The following is a 14,708-nucleotide window of genomic DNA, read 5'->3' on the forward strand; positions in this document are numbered from 1 at the left end:
CACCACATTGATGAAAAATAAAAACATCTTTGACCACAACATATAGTGTAAAAGCGATATCCTTATAGACTTCAATATATGCTATGAGGGATGCTGGTTTCTGCTGGGGAAAATGGACAAGAGGGGCATTTCTGCCTAATAGACCCCATGGACAGTTTTTGGATCAATATAAGTAGGAAAATTAGCCTAGAAGTGATTTAGCTCAATGAAGTTTCAAGTTGGAGTTGTCAACTTGAAACTTCGCATCCCTATTCTGAGGAGAACTTTAGCCAAAATTAGCTGATCTACAAGCTCTCAAGGCCTTGCAGCGCGAGGCGTTGAGAGTCCTGCAAATCCTTACAACAGTCTTTGATATTATGTCTCGGGAAATGTTGCGCCACAACATATAATGTATAATTTTAGCTCTTGAAACCCAGAACTGCCTGGAAAAAGTATATTCAAATCACTCGCGAACTAGGATGGTTCACTGATGTGTGATGTGACAATTTATGTACACATTATATAGGGCTGGCAGTATTTCTGTCTTTGTAGCGGGGCAGTTAAGGAGAACAATACTTCAGTTCTGGAAAGAAGCACCAAAATTTGACAGAGTGTACCTCTTGGGTCATTCTTTAGAAAAATCACATTAGACACTTAATTTTCAAAATGGCCGCCAGTTTTAAAGATGGCCGCCTTTTCGGATATGTTTTACAGGACGCCAGCCAATTAATATAATATTAGAGTTGTTTTGTAGGTTTTAAAACATCCTGAGTTCATTTATTACACTTTTAAAGCAGCCAGAATAACCTTTCTGACTTTTGGTTGGGGTCTTTCCTCACCTGGGACCCCCCAGACAGACCCTGAGCCTATCTCAGTAATCGCATTGCTCCTGCTCCAGAACAATGTTAAATTAGATCTGAAATATGCTCTGAAATAAAAAATGACTAGTAGCAAATAACAGAGGTCTTCCACGGGGGGTCCGGGACCCCTGGGGGGATCCTCAGAGCTACTACAGGGGGCCTGCCAAATCTCAATTCTTTTTTGAAACTTTGAATGTTTTTATGTATCCTGGTTTTATGTATTGTACTTTGATGGTTTATTAGTATTCTCAGTATTATTTATAATGTTTTTTTTTGTGTTAAACAGTTATGGTTGACAGCTGTTACTGCAGGGATTGCAACTTTTCACTTTGGGCACAGAACAACATTTCCATTTATTGCACTGCACTCACACTGACCCCACACACACACACACACACACACACACACACACACACACACACACACACACACACACACACACACACACACACACACACACACACACACACCTCTTTGTTATTGTCACCCCAAAACCCTCACCTTATTAGAGCCCATGGTCAATTATGCCCAAAGAGATTCACTACAATACAGTAATTTCAGACATGCAGGATATATTCGTCTTCATCATCATCATCTTCAATGTCCAACCTAATAGTGTTGACACAGTCTCCACCATAGCATAGAGTGAAAGGCAAGTTATTTGGGCAGCTGCACCGTCCCTTACAACCTGCTTTGCAGACACATTTGATGAGCTCAAGTACTGCCTTTGCAGCAGGGAGGGCAAGAAACCTGACTGGACATACCCTCCACTCTCTGAATTCCATCTATTTTCTTCGATTGGTGGAAGCACAGGGTATGGTATGGTCACGTATGATTTATCCTGCATTGTGACAGAGTTGGCGCGGAGGTAATGTGGTAGCAGTGCAGCACGAGTTGGAGGTAGCATCTCACCCTCCAAGTTCTTTGACAGAAATAGTTCCCATCTGAGTAATCCCAGGGTTGTTGGACCTTTTGAACTGTAAACATGGCATGCAAAATGTTCCGACTGCAATGTCAATGGAAGCTCACCATTTATAAGCTCAGGAGGAATTGCCAATGACCTTGCCAAGGTCCTTGAAGCGGTTAATGGCTTGGTCATCATCATCATCATCAAGTAGGCATTGACCCATGTCTTTTTGGTGATTCCAACAAATGTTCTTCCCCAGTCAGCACCTGAAAAACTATGTACGCAAAGGAACCCTTGACATTTGTAACATCCAATTTTTGTACCGCAGGCAAGGACTTGATAAGGAATCGGGGTATCAGCCTCTTCATGTGTTTGCACTTCCTCAAAATCATGTCCCTTGATGAAGGTATCCTATTATGATGCCTACTTTGTCATACCTGACAAATTGCCCTGAGCTTCCATCAATTGAAAAAAATAGATGGAATTCAGAGAGTGGAGGGTATGTCCAGTCAGGTTTCTTGCCCTCCCTGCTGCAAAGGCAGTACTTGAGCTCATCAAATGTGGCTGCAAAGCAGGTTACAAGGGACGGTGCAGCTGCTCAAACAATAACCTGCCTTGCACTCTCCTCCCTGCAAATGCTATAGTGGAAACTGTCAACACTATTAGGGAGGACATGTATAGTAGTGAATTTCTTTGGGTACAATTGACTGTGAGCTCTTTAAGAGGATAGGGTGCGGGTTTTGGGGTGACGATAACAAAGAGGTGTGTGTGTGTGTGTGTGTGTGTGTTGTGTTGTCAGTGTGAGTGCAGTGCAATAAATGGACATGTTAGACTGTGCGCCCAAAGTGAGAAGTTGCAATACCTTAATTCTTGCAGTCCCTGCAGTAACACCTGTGAACCTGTCTGTCTAACACAAAAATGTAATAAATAATACTGAGAATACTAATAAAAACAGTTTAAAAAAAAGAAAAGAACTTCCCCATCAAGATTCGGCAGGCCCCCTGTAGTAACTCTGAGGACCCCCTAGGGGTACCGGACCCCCTGTGGAAGACCCCTGGGTATTTGCTACTACTCATTTTTGCTTTCAGAGCCCAGTTACAACAACTTTAATGCTTCAGTTATGATCTAATTTAACATTGCTCTGGAGCAGGAGCAATGCGATTACTGAGATAGGCTCAGGGTCTGTCTGGGGGGTCCCAGGTGAGGAAAGACCCCAACCAAAAGTCAGAAAGGTTATTCTGGCTGCTTTAAAAGTGTAATAAATGAACTCAGGATGTTTTAAAACCTAGAAAACAACTCTAATATTATGAAAATCGGACATTAACTGGCTGGTGTACGGTTCAGAGGCAGCCATCTTGGAAACATGGCAGCCATTTTAATTTTTCAGTGTCTAATGTGTTTTATCATAGGAACAACCCCTAAGGAGTACTTGTGAAAAGTTTTAGGTTTCTTTCCACTTCTGAAGTATTTTAGTGCAAAAATGCATTTATCTGCCCCGCTATTGAGACATTTTCAACCACTTCTTTTCAGAGCATAGATAGATACAGTAGATCAGTCGCATGCCTGGGCTTGGACCTAAACGGGTATTGTACAACTGGACATCGATGGTGACTATTCTGCCCAACAGGCACCATTCTGGGTTCTCCAACAGTGACCACAACTACCTCGTCGCACACCCCCGGGCACAGAACTAGTTTTTACTAAAATAACGTGCATAATTATACCTGGCAGGAGTTCTCTTTTCTCAAGTTCCTGTCTGGGCTGACCCACGAGGACCGTAGCCATAAAGGCTGTATTTGACTCTAATAAATGTTGATGTATGTTAAAACAATACATTTTGTCTCCCTGCTCTTCTATTCAGACAATTAGTGTCAAAGTTCTGGTCTCACCTAGACACAGGATCTGACACAAATTTAGACCACAAGGTCAAGATTCAATGTATTCCCCTGAGCAGGCTATATTAGCTAAATGATAGAAATGGAAGCACATGCACAGGAAACCAGATTCAAATCCAGAGCAGAATAGAATGTGGTACAGCTTTAATTATACAAAAATGTATAATAATAATAGTCATTCATACCTTCATTCCCGTTTTTCTGCTTCCGTTTCCTCTTTGCTGCAATTTTCACAGCAGGCGCCCTGTATGGAAAAAGTATAAATGTCAATAAAGGCCTCTGGTCTTTAGGTCGCAAGCCAGGTTCTCTTAACTCCTCAAACGCCAAGCCCCTTCCAACTCCCTCATGTCTGGTGCATCACTTTTATTTAAAATGTGAATTCTCTTTTTTTTCCTCTTTAATTTTTATCCCACGATTTTGTAACCCATTTTTTCACCCAGTGCCAATTACCTAAACTGTAATCCTGGGCTCTGCTCTCCCTCTGCCGCGACAACGGACTGACCTCATGCTTCCTTCTATGCATTTGTCGTCCAAGTTGCTTCTTTTCACCTGACATGGGGGATTTCCCCGGTTTGGACATAGCACGTGGAAGGAACACGTTATTCCAACCAGTTCCTTTGCCCTCCCGCCCCCTGGATGGCCAGGGGGAGGCATTATAGAGACCTGGATTACTGCATGTTTTTGTGAGGGGAACATGCAAACTCCACACAGAAAGGCCCTTTCGCCAACCCCACCTATAGTCCAGTCATTTTAGGGTTAGACCTGGAACAAATTGCAATAGTAGCAAACTCAACTGATTTTGTATCCTCATTATGTCCTTAGTGAGGGAAAAAAAGTCCCAAGGAATCCCACCGGGGCAAAGTTTTGAAAACGACCTATATATATTCATATCGAAAAATGTCTGTTTTAACATGGTGGTGAATGGGGTTCAAAATTTTACTTTTAGATATCACTCTAAAAATTCACATGCTGATTACACACACACAGACAAGAAAAAAAGTCAATCACAACTTCATTGAATTAATCTGTTTACTTGTGTAAATCACACATTATCTTATTTGATATGCAACAATTAGCATGCACGCCAGAACTAATCACAACATTTGATAAAGTCTTTTCTTTCTTCTTAAAATATTAGTAGATAGGCTCTATGGAGCTCAGTCCATGAGGATGGGGCTCAGGGGTTTATGTCCGTGGGGATAGGTCCATGGAGATAGGGGCAGGGCAGGAGAGGCCATAAGGCAAACACAAGGAATCAATAGTAAAATAAAATATGATAAGCATCAATATAACAGGAAAGGCAAAAGGAGGAAATAAAATGAAAAATATATGATGAGGTACATTGGTTAAGGTTGTTTATGTTATATAAATATTTACATGGCGAATCAGCACCCAATCCCATAACCACAACAAAGGCTGAAACACCAAGCCGCGGAGCCAGCCACAATCAAAAGGAACCCAAAATATATGTTAACCGGGTTCTAAGATAACCCTCAAGGTCCTCCGAATCGCCTTTTAAGGTTGGTGCTTAAGGTTGAGGCCCCGGGGGGTCTGGGTACCGAGTTTCTTGATCCAAATAAATTTGTCTCTTTTTCTCTGGGTGGGGGTCCAATTGGGGTTGTGTTGGAGAATAGAGATGCGGAGCTGATCTGGGCCGAATTGCATAAAGTGGGAAACCAGGGGTGTTTGGGATTTGAGTCGATTATTGATGTTATACAGGTGCTGGGTCAGTCTGGTCTGTAGGGAATTCTGGGTTTCACCTACGTACCTAAGGCCGCAGTGTTTGCATTGGATAAGATATACTAGATTTTTATCTTGGGGGGAGCCGAAACGGGGTGTGCGGGTCAAAGCGCCTTTGTGTTGGAGGGCCTTGGCTTGGTTAAAGTGGGGGTGGGTGTCCTGGCGACGAGGGGGGTTCAAGGTTTGAAGAATACTTTTGTGTCCAGATGATGGGAATTGGGAAAATTTGGACCCTTGAAGGTGGTGGTGTCTAAAAAGTCAAGGGTCAGGGGATCAATGGTGTGGGTGAGGGAAATAGAATCCGAATGGGCGTTGAGGTGGTTCATGAAAAGGGCAAAGTCTTCCTGGGAGTGGGGTAGGGATGTTAATCGACGCATTATTGGCGAATCGACGCGTCGCGGCCGAAAATCGACGCGTCGATCGACTTTTTTCACTTTTTTTTTCGCTAAGCAGCAGCTGAGAGGAGAGCACAACGGCGCATTACTAACACAACGTATGCAGCTGCACCCATCAGAACTTGCATCAAAGCCCTAAAGTATAATAAATAATTGCTCTTCCTTGCGTTAGCATTGAGTCTAGAGACTAGAAGCGGAGTGATAACGTCCATGGAACGTAGTGGGGGCGCTCAGGCTGGCGCACCCCAGGCTAGTGTATCAAATGTGGAGCAGTCTCTGCCTCGCTTGTGGAGCAGTGTCTGACTCGCTCTCTCCCCGACCGAGTCAACGGGTGTGTCGCATTAACGTGTATTTTGCGATCATCGCACACGACGGCGACGCTGCCATTAACAAGCGAGATTTCGTGTCAAGCATGCATGCAGAGGCAGGAGGTTAACAAAAGCATCCAGTCCATAGAGTCAGGCAAGTCAGCGCGCACTGCTATGACGCGCACATCAGCCCGGTCCCACAGTGTTTCTCAACCAGTAGTCCACACACACACACACACACACACTCACACACACACACACACACACACGGTCCTCTCACATATGGAAAACATTAACGCATATAACGTTTTTGAACGATTAAAACCTTTTTAGGGGGAAAAACTTTTGAAAAATAAAAAAATATATATATTTTTCGATTTTTCGACTCGTACTTTTTGAGTCGCGGTGAGCGTGAGTCGATCGACGCGTCGATTTCCGATTTTTTTTCACATCCCTAGAGTGGGGCCAGACACCCCAAATGTCATCAAGATATCGGAAGTAGGCTTTGGGCTTCTGGGGGAAACCCGCTAGAGCACCCCCCTCCCACTCCGCCATAAACAGGTCTGCCAGGGCTGGGGCGAATTTTTTGCCCATGGCGACCCCCTTAACTTGTAAGTAGGTTTGCCCGTTGAAAGAGAACTCGTTAGTAAGAAGGGCTATCCTCAGGAGTTCTAAGACGAGGTCGTCATGGCGATCTGGTTGGGGGTGGGAGTTGAAGGCCTTACGTACTGCCGCCAACCCCTGGGCCGAATCGATGTTGGTATACAACGAGGCCACGTCTATGGAGAACAAGAGGTCCGTGGGGTCGAGGGACAGGGCTCGGACTTTGGCCAAAAAGTCATATGTGTCTTTAAGGTAGCTGGAGTGGAGAGTAGAAAGGGGGTTAAGGAACCTGTCTATATATTCCGAAATTCTATCCGTTTCACTCCCACAGTCAGACACTATCGGTCTGCCTGCGGGAATGGAATGGGGGACTGGCCAGGAAGAGGGATCTTTATAAATTTTGGGGAGGAAGTAAATAGTACGGGGTTGTGGTGGTGCATCACCCGAAAGGTGATTGAATTGTTTTCGGGTGATGAAATTTTGGTTGGAGAGGGTTTTCAAGATAGAATTTAGTTTAGTGGCCGCTACGGGAAAATTTGGCTCCGGGATTTTCTGGTAATATTGGGTGTCATTTAGTTGTCTCTCTCCCTCCGCCACATATTGAGCCCTGTCCATTACAACAACCACGGACCCCTTGTCCGCCGGTTTGATGACCAACTGTTGGTCCCTTTTAAGAGAGTGCAGGGCCTGTACCTCCTCACGGGAGAGATTATGTGGTGCTGGGGTGGGGGGTGGGAGGGTCCGAATAGAACGGAGGTCTTTGCGGATCAGTCTCCGCACGGGAGCGGGGATTTGTTCCGGTGCCGGTTCCCAGGTCGACTTGGCCGTGTATGGGGTGTGAGAGGACTGGGGGTCCGCGGAGTCATCCCCGAAGAAAGCCGCTAGTCTAAGGGACCTATGATAAGATCGGGTCTCTTCGAGGATGACTCCGCGGTCCGGTCTCGGGGTGGTGTTGAGGGTGGGGATAAATGATAGGCCTCGACTCAATAGGGTAATTTGGGCTGGGGACAGGACAGAGTGTTTTGAGAGGTTCAGTACCTCGCCCCTCCCCTGCCCTGGAGCAGAGAGGGGCCCCGGCAGTTTAACGCCGCCCTCCAGGAATTAAGAATGGCCAGAGCTGTGTTATGGGTCCAGTGTATAAGATCCCTCTGTGTGGCGAAATTTGTGGCTGGTGGGGCCGGGATGTGCGGACCGTCTCCGATGATGCTATTGAGAAGGTCCAGACGGGCTCTATCTCCCTCTGGGAGCTCAGGGGAGTAGGGGATTTTGGGTAGGAAGATGGAGGCGTTGGGGAACTTTGTGGCGGCCTGTTCCCGGAGACTCTGGACATATCTGCGGAGTGTGTACGCAGTGCCCCTGGAGCGGTTGTTGAGACCGAATGAAAGAACCACTGTACGGACCCACGGAAGTGGATCCGGGATGCCCTGCAGGATGGCCAGGGCATGGGTCAGCTGGGCCCCCGGGTAACTGTCTACCTGAATGTTGTTGTCTGGGATTTTGGGTAGAATTTTCATATTGGAGTCTCCCATGAAAATTATGGGCCGGGAGGGTGCCAGTGACCAAGTGGCTTTGTTGTTGTTGTGGTGGTGTACGGTGTGTAGTGGTGGGCCTGGTTTGGGTGGGAGGGGCTCTGGGAGGCCACCTGTGGGGGTTGGTGTAGGTTCCCTAGGGATTATCCTTCGGGGAAGGAGTCGGGGCGATGTAGGGGCCGTGGGAGTTGTCTCCCTAGGGGAGGTTATGGGTTGTGGGCCCCCTGTTTTGTCCTTCCTGGTGGTTCCAAATGTTACTTGAGTAAAAGTACAAAAGTATTGGCATCGAAATATACTTAAAGTAAGTAAAAGTACTAAAGTGTTTGAAAATAGCAGATCTGCAAGCTCACAACGCATCGCGATGCGAGGCGTGTCAGCTTGCATATCTAGCCTATGTATTAAATAGGGCTAATTCATATGCAAAGTAACTTGTAATTAAAGTGTTCAAAGGAATGTAGTGGAGCAAAAGCATGATATTTGGATCCGAGATGTAGTGGAGTAGAAGTAAAATGATTGGAAATTGGAAACACTCAAGTAAAGTACAAATCCCTCAAAATTGTATAGTACTTAAGTAAATGTACTTAGTTACTTTACACCACTGCTACTATGGGGACTAAAACACTAATGAATAGCCTACATCTGGGCTCAATGGATGCACAAGGGTCTCAGCTATCAAGACATACCAAATTATGCAATTGCATAACTGTTTAAGAACTCCCAGTGTGTAGAAATGAGAAAATACACAGTTTTTACAATAGGCGGAAATTACATATTTGTACAGCCTGCAAAACACTATATGAATCTTGCCAAAAACTGCATGGGATTAGCATAAATCTGGTATGTCTGTATAGGGGAGGCTTGTAGGCACCCATGGAACCCATTTCCAGTAACATATATTGAGGTGGAAGGTCACGGGACCATTTGAAAAATGATGATGTCCATATTTCTCTCGCCAAAAAAATCATCTAACTTTGAATCATTAGGTATTTAGCCCTCTTCCCAATGAGCTAACATGACATGGTTGGGCCCATTGGAAACCTGAGATTGTCTTGAATCAAATGCTATCTTTACTTTTGAGCTACCTCAAAATCTGAGCGCGCCACAATCTCTGAAATACAGTGTCGCCAGTGATCCTGCCAGCAATCGAGTAGGTGTCATAGGGGTAACAAAACAATGAAAAAAACACATTTGCCCCGGTGGGATTCCTTGGGACTTTTTTTCCCTCACTAAGGACATATTGAGGATACAAAATCAGTTGAGTTTGCTACTATTGCAATTTGTTCCAGGTTTGGCCTAATTTTGGCCTAAAATGACTGGACTACTAGGGTGTGGGCGCTGATCATGCGGAGGAGGGAACGCGCCGCCAACACCCACAGCGTCCCCCGGCGGGAATCGAACCCAGGACCTTCTAGCTGTGAGGCGACAGCGCTACCAATGCAAACCCTTTAAAAATTCTACTAAAATCATTATTACAACTAGTAATTGTTTTTCATATGGGAACAGGGGTATTTTAATTATAACAACCTTGGACTTTTGGAAGCATGTCTGAGAAAACAGCCAAGTGTTCTTGTGCCCAAAGACTGGCCACCTATTCTGTATAGTGAAGGTCAACTCTTGCTCAGGATCTTATGTATTGGCACATACCTTTCAGCCTGTCCCTTCTTCTTTTTCTTCTTCTCTTCCTCCTGGTCTCCCCCATCCTGTGTTCCTTCTTCATGCACCTGCCCCACCTCTTCTTCCTGCTGTCCCATCTCCTCTATTGGTCTTTCCTCCATCTCCTCTTCAACATCTTTCTCCATCTCTCCACCGTCCTCTTTTCCATCTCTGGGGGGGGGGGGGGGGGGGGGGGGGGAGAGAGAGAGAGAGAGACAAACAAGGAAACATGTTTAATTAAAACATTAAAATCTGCTTAATCTGAGCATAATACAGGACCAATGTAACAAATAGACATTGAGCTCCAACCTACCCTGCAATATACCCTCATAGAGGACGAGGACTTTCTCCAGAACCGCCTCTACCGCTTTCTGGACAGGGTCTGGGAGGTGGTGGAAGGGGAAGATTAGGTCCACCAGCCAACCACCCCTCTTGGCCCGCTTCCTTTTCCCCAGCAGCATCAAAGGCACGTAACCAAGGGCCTTCAATTTCTCCATCTTAAACAATGAAAAGCAGAAAAGCAAACGTGTAGACATCGCATTGGCAAGGTTACAAAGGCTACTGAACTTCAACGGCCATTTCCTTTTTAAGCCATCATGATACTCTGTTTGAAGCTTCTGCCACTCACTGAAAAAAGCTGATTAACATGCTTTGTGTGCATCACTTCCAATATCAACAACATGGTCATACGTAAATAAATTAACATTAGTCCTATCCAGATAGAGTGGAGTTTTAAGAACAATATATTCATAGCAGATTTAGGATTTAGGGTCAATCCTGTATGTCCCAACATTGCTATGCTTTCCTACCAGACAGAAGGCAATGTGTGTACTTTAGGGCAGCGGCTCTCAAACTAATACATTTTCGGGTCCCAGATGATAAGCTTGATTGGCAACATTGTTTTCTCACTCAACAGTAAACAAAACAACATTCTGTACAAGTTAATACAGGGCATCCGCATATTTCTAAAGTTACAATTTAATGTCCTTTTAAGAGATTCACAACGCCTTGCAGTGTGAGGCGCTACCAAACAATCAGTTTTTTTTGCAGCCCATACAAAATGTGTCTGATAACATTTAGACAAAGCTGGTACTAAGCAAAAAAACAACAACATAAAAGTCAACTAACCTAAGTTCATGTATCTATTTACAAGTATAACTGATTAGAAACTTCTGGTTACATTTGTTGGGTCTATATGAGAAAAGGCCCTGGGAAGAGGTTGTGCTAAATATGTTTATTACCTGTATGAATGTACGGTCTACCACCTTGGACTGGTTGCCACTGCTTTTATTTATTTTGGCCCAGACCTTGGCACCAGTCCGGAAATTGGCCAGGGTCTGGGAGTGCCGTTCCTTGTGGGCCAAAAGCCTCCCACACTGTTCAAGTGAGAGAGAGCAAGGATGAGAGCGCTACAAAGGCATAATAAAAATACAGTTCTAACTTATCTGTGATGTTTTTCATCACAGAAGTATGCAGTTGAGTTGATGCACCACATGTTTTAATCATATTAAAGTTAGAGCGGTAGAAAACAGGAAAATGTCAATGGCTAGGTTCCTTATGACGAGGGGTTTTCACGATAAGCGCCACTCTCAAAACAGGCTATACGTGCCCTTAAACCTGCTGTCAATAGGTTAGTCTGGCATTGATTGATATGACATCCCCGATCAGCTGCGCTCGCAAATGTAGTTCAGCTGGTGGTTAGTGGGATTGTACTTGTTCAAGCTACAAAGGCTCTCAAATCACTGGACTAAAGTCCATTATCTGTCCATAAGTTGTCATTCATGCAATGCCAGTGGAGATGCTGCCATTTTCATGAGTTGAACACCAACAGACTCGAACACCAACAGACTCAATATCCAATTGTAGCAATAATAAAAAATTAAACCAAATAAGAGTCAAATTCTATTTCTTCTGGTACCTATCCATCAGTTGAGAAATGTTGGAAAACACAATTTTATGAGAACGCATGGTGTAACAAAAATAACACATTGTATAACTCATTGTATTTCTCTGACAACAAACACTGGGATATTTAATGTCAATGAAGTTCATTAGAACTTAATGGCTCTGGCCATAGTAACCTTTAACTGCTCTGGGCAACTGAATTTACCCTGTGGGAAAATAAAGGTAGGTATCTAAGCCCCTTTTCCACAGGCCCAACAACACACCACTCAACACCACACTGCCAACTTGTGCCAGGTTTTCCACTACAAGGACCTGGGTAGAGTGGTGTGAAAGTGGTACTAACCATGGTACTAAAAAGTATCCAATCTAGAGTAGGTCTGAGCTAGGCCAAACAGGACCAAACACTTCATAATGACTGATCACTCACTGACTTTTCATTTAGAACACCAGGATATAGTTGTAATACATGATAATAGATTCTATTGTGTTATAAGTTAACCACTATTATAATCTATTATAGTGTATTATAATTATCATAGTAATACATTAATACTTTATAGTGTGTTATAATCACAGTTATAAACCATTATAGTGTATTATAATTTAGGATAGTTGTAATACAAATGTATATTGTATTATAATCACATCGGTAAGAAACTTTATTTGTTTCTTACCGATAGGGGTACTTTTGTGTCATGGAAAATGTAGATATTTGTATGTGGTGCGTTGTGGTGTGGTGTAGTGTGGTGTGGTGTGGTGCTAATGCTGCAGTCGAAAAGGGGCTTAACTATCTATCTTATCTATCATAATGTATGAAAATGGGGATTGACTGTTAAACAGTGGGTTAAGGGCTATTATGTAGACCTACCTCTGGATTGGGGCAAAATCTATTGCCACATGGGCATGTCTTGAGGCAGTGGGGGCACTTCCTGGTCCTGGTTGGCATTCTTTTTTAAAGGGGAAAGGGAAAAAATAACATTACTTAATGCAGCACTACTGGAAAGATTCTTTATGCATGACATGGCATTTCATCGGATCTGTATAGAAAAGTATGTTATGGTATATTAATGACATAGTTCAATATTGAAAATGGGTGCTCTTGCCCTTTAACCTCAGTAAAACAAATAGAGTGTATATGAATGGCAAATCGAGTGGCAAAGTGATATTGAGCAACGACCAACGTTGACCACTTGGTGACACCATTTGACCAGGTGTTTAGTTAAAGGGCCACTTCACCTCTGGGACAACAAGTTATTTTTTGTGTCCAGTCTGTGTTTTGAGATATTTTAGTATTTCAGCTAGGGTTGTTCGATGTGGCCTAAAAATTTAGAGTTTAAACTTCCACTAGGCTACATAAAACTGTACTTTCTCAGTATTTGATCAAATAAAGTCTGTAAAGTTGTCATTAAACATTCATGCACCTCTATTTGCATAACTGCTGAAGCAGGTTTACAATGAATATTTTTTTTAGGTGGAACTGACACAAGGGCTTCCAGAGAGTCCCCATCAGACAAATGATAGTAAGGAACCAAGTGGACCGTTATGGGTCTGTAACTCTGAGTGTACAAATGGAACCAAATGGACCGTGTCTGTAAGAACAACAATGTAATGTACAACAACAAAGAACAATGATCACATTAGACAATTTAATTTCAACCAACACTTTTATAAAACAAAGCCATTTATCATTTATAACATATAAAACTTCTCTAATTAATCTAAAAATTTCAACCAACACTTTTATAAAACAAAGCCATTTAACATTTATAATACAAAACTTCTCTAATTAATCTAAAATATGAACCTTTTAACATTTATAAAATAAAAATTCACCCAATGCAATAAAAACAAAACAAACAAAACATGACTGAAAGGGGAAGACCACCCATTTTCAATATTGAACTATGTCATTAACTTCCAGTTCTAGGCAACACAGAAGAGGGGGAACTTTTTTCTATTTCCACACAACTCCTCGAAGTTATATTAATGACATAGTTCAATATTGTAAATGGGTGGTCTTCCCCTTTAAAATGGCTTAAAAGTCTCGCCTGAAACATCTGAATCCAGATAGAAAGGAGTTACAACTACACGTTGTCTGGAACAATAATGCATAAAAGCATATACAGTAATTCACAGACTAACAGTATCCACCCTGCCCTCCCAAGTACAAGTCATGAGTCATGACCGACCTGTGTTCAGCCATGCGTACACACATTTTGACAGTGGAAATTAAACTCCGATGTTGTAATGACTTTTCTGACACAATGAATTTCAATCCATATCAAGTTTTCTTCTATTACAATATAAGTCATACAATTGGTTGCATTTGGTCTACCTCCTTCTCTTCTATTAGGTATAGTCACACCATGGGCATCTTGGATCGCATCATCACCACATTAGGGTGGCAACATGTCTGAGCCTGCAAACCATTCTAAGAAGGGCTACATATACATAAACCCAAACTGCACTTTTATTCTACCTTGGAGGGTGGATTCTGACAATGCATTTCATTTTTTATTCCATTCCTATTGAAATGCATTGGCAGAATCCACCCTCATAGGCAGAATAAAAGTGTGGCGTGCCCTCAGTCCCCACTCCCCTGCCTCACTTTATTTTACATTGATTGATTCAATACTTTATTAGAGATTTGCACCGGATAAGCAGAGCACAGGACAGTACAGTACAGTCCAATGCAGATACAATTCAAACGAAAAGGATTTAAAACCAAGAAAACACAACAGCTTTATTACATTAGGGTTCTTTTTTAAAGGGGGCCTGTCACCTAAAGGGTTACTGTCACTTTAAGAATCATCTTAAAAAACAAGTTAATATTTTTATAATGTCATTGTGGGATGCGCATTCATAAGCCAATCAAATTAATTGTCTGTATAGCCTGACTGTATGACTACTTACTGTACAGGTTAGCTGTTTTGG

The sequence above is a fragment of the Nannobrachium achirus genome, assembly GCF_963921795.1.
Source record: "Nannobrachium achirus genome assembly, chromosome: 10".
In the NCBI taxonomy this organism is placed as follows: Eukaryota; Metazoa; Chordata; class Actinopteri; order Myctophiformes; family Myctophidae; genus Nannobrachium; species Nannobrachium achirus.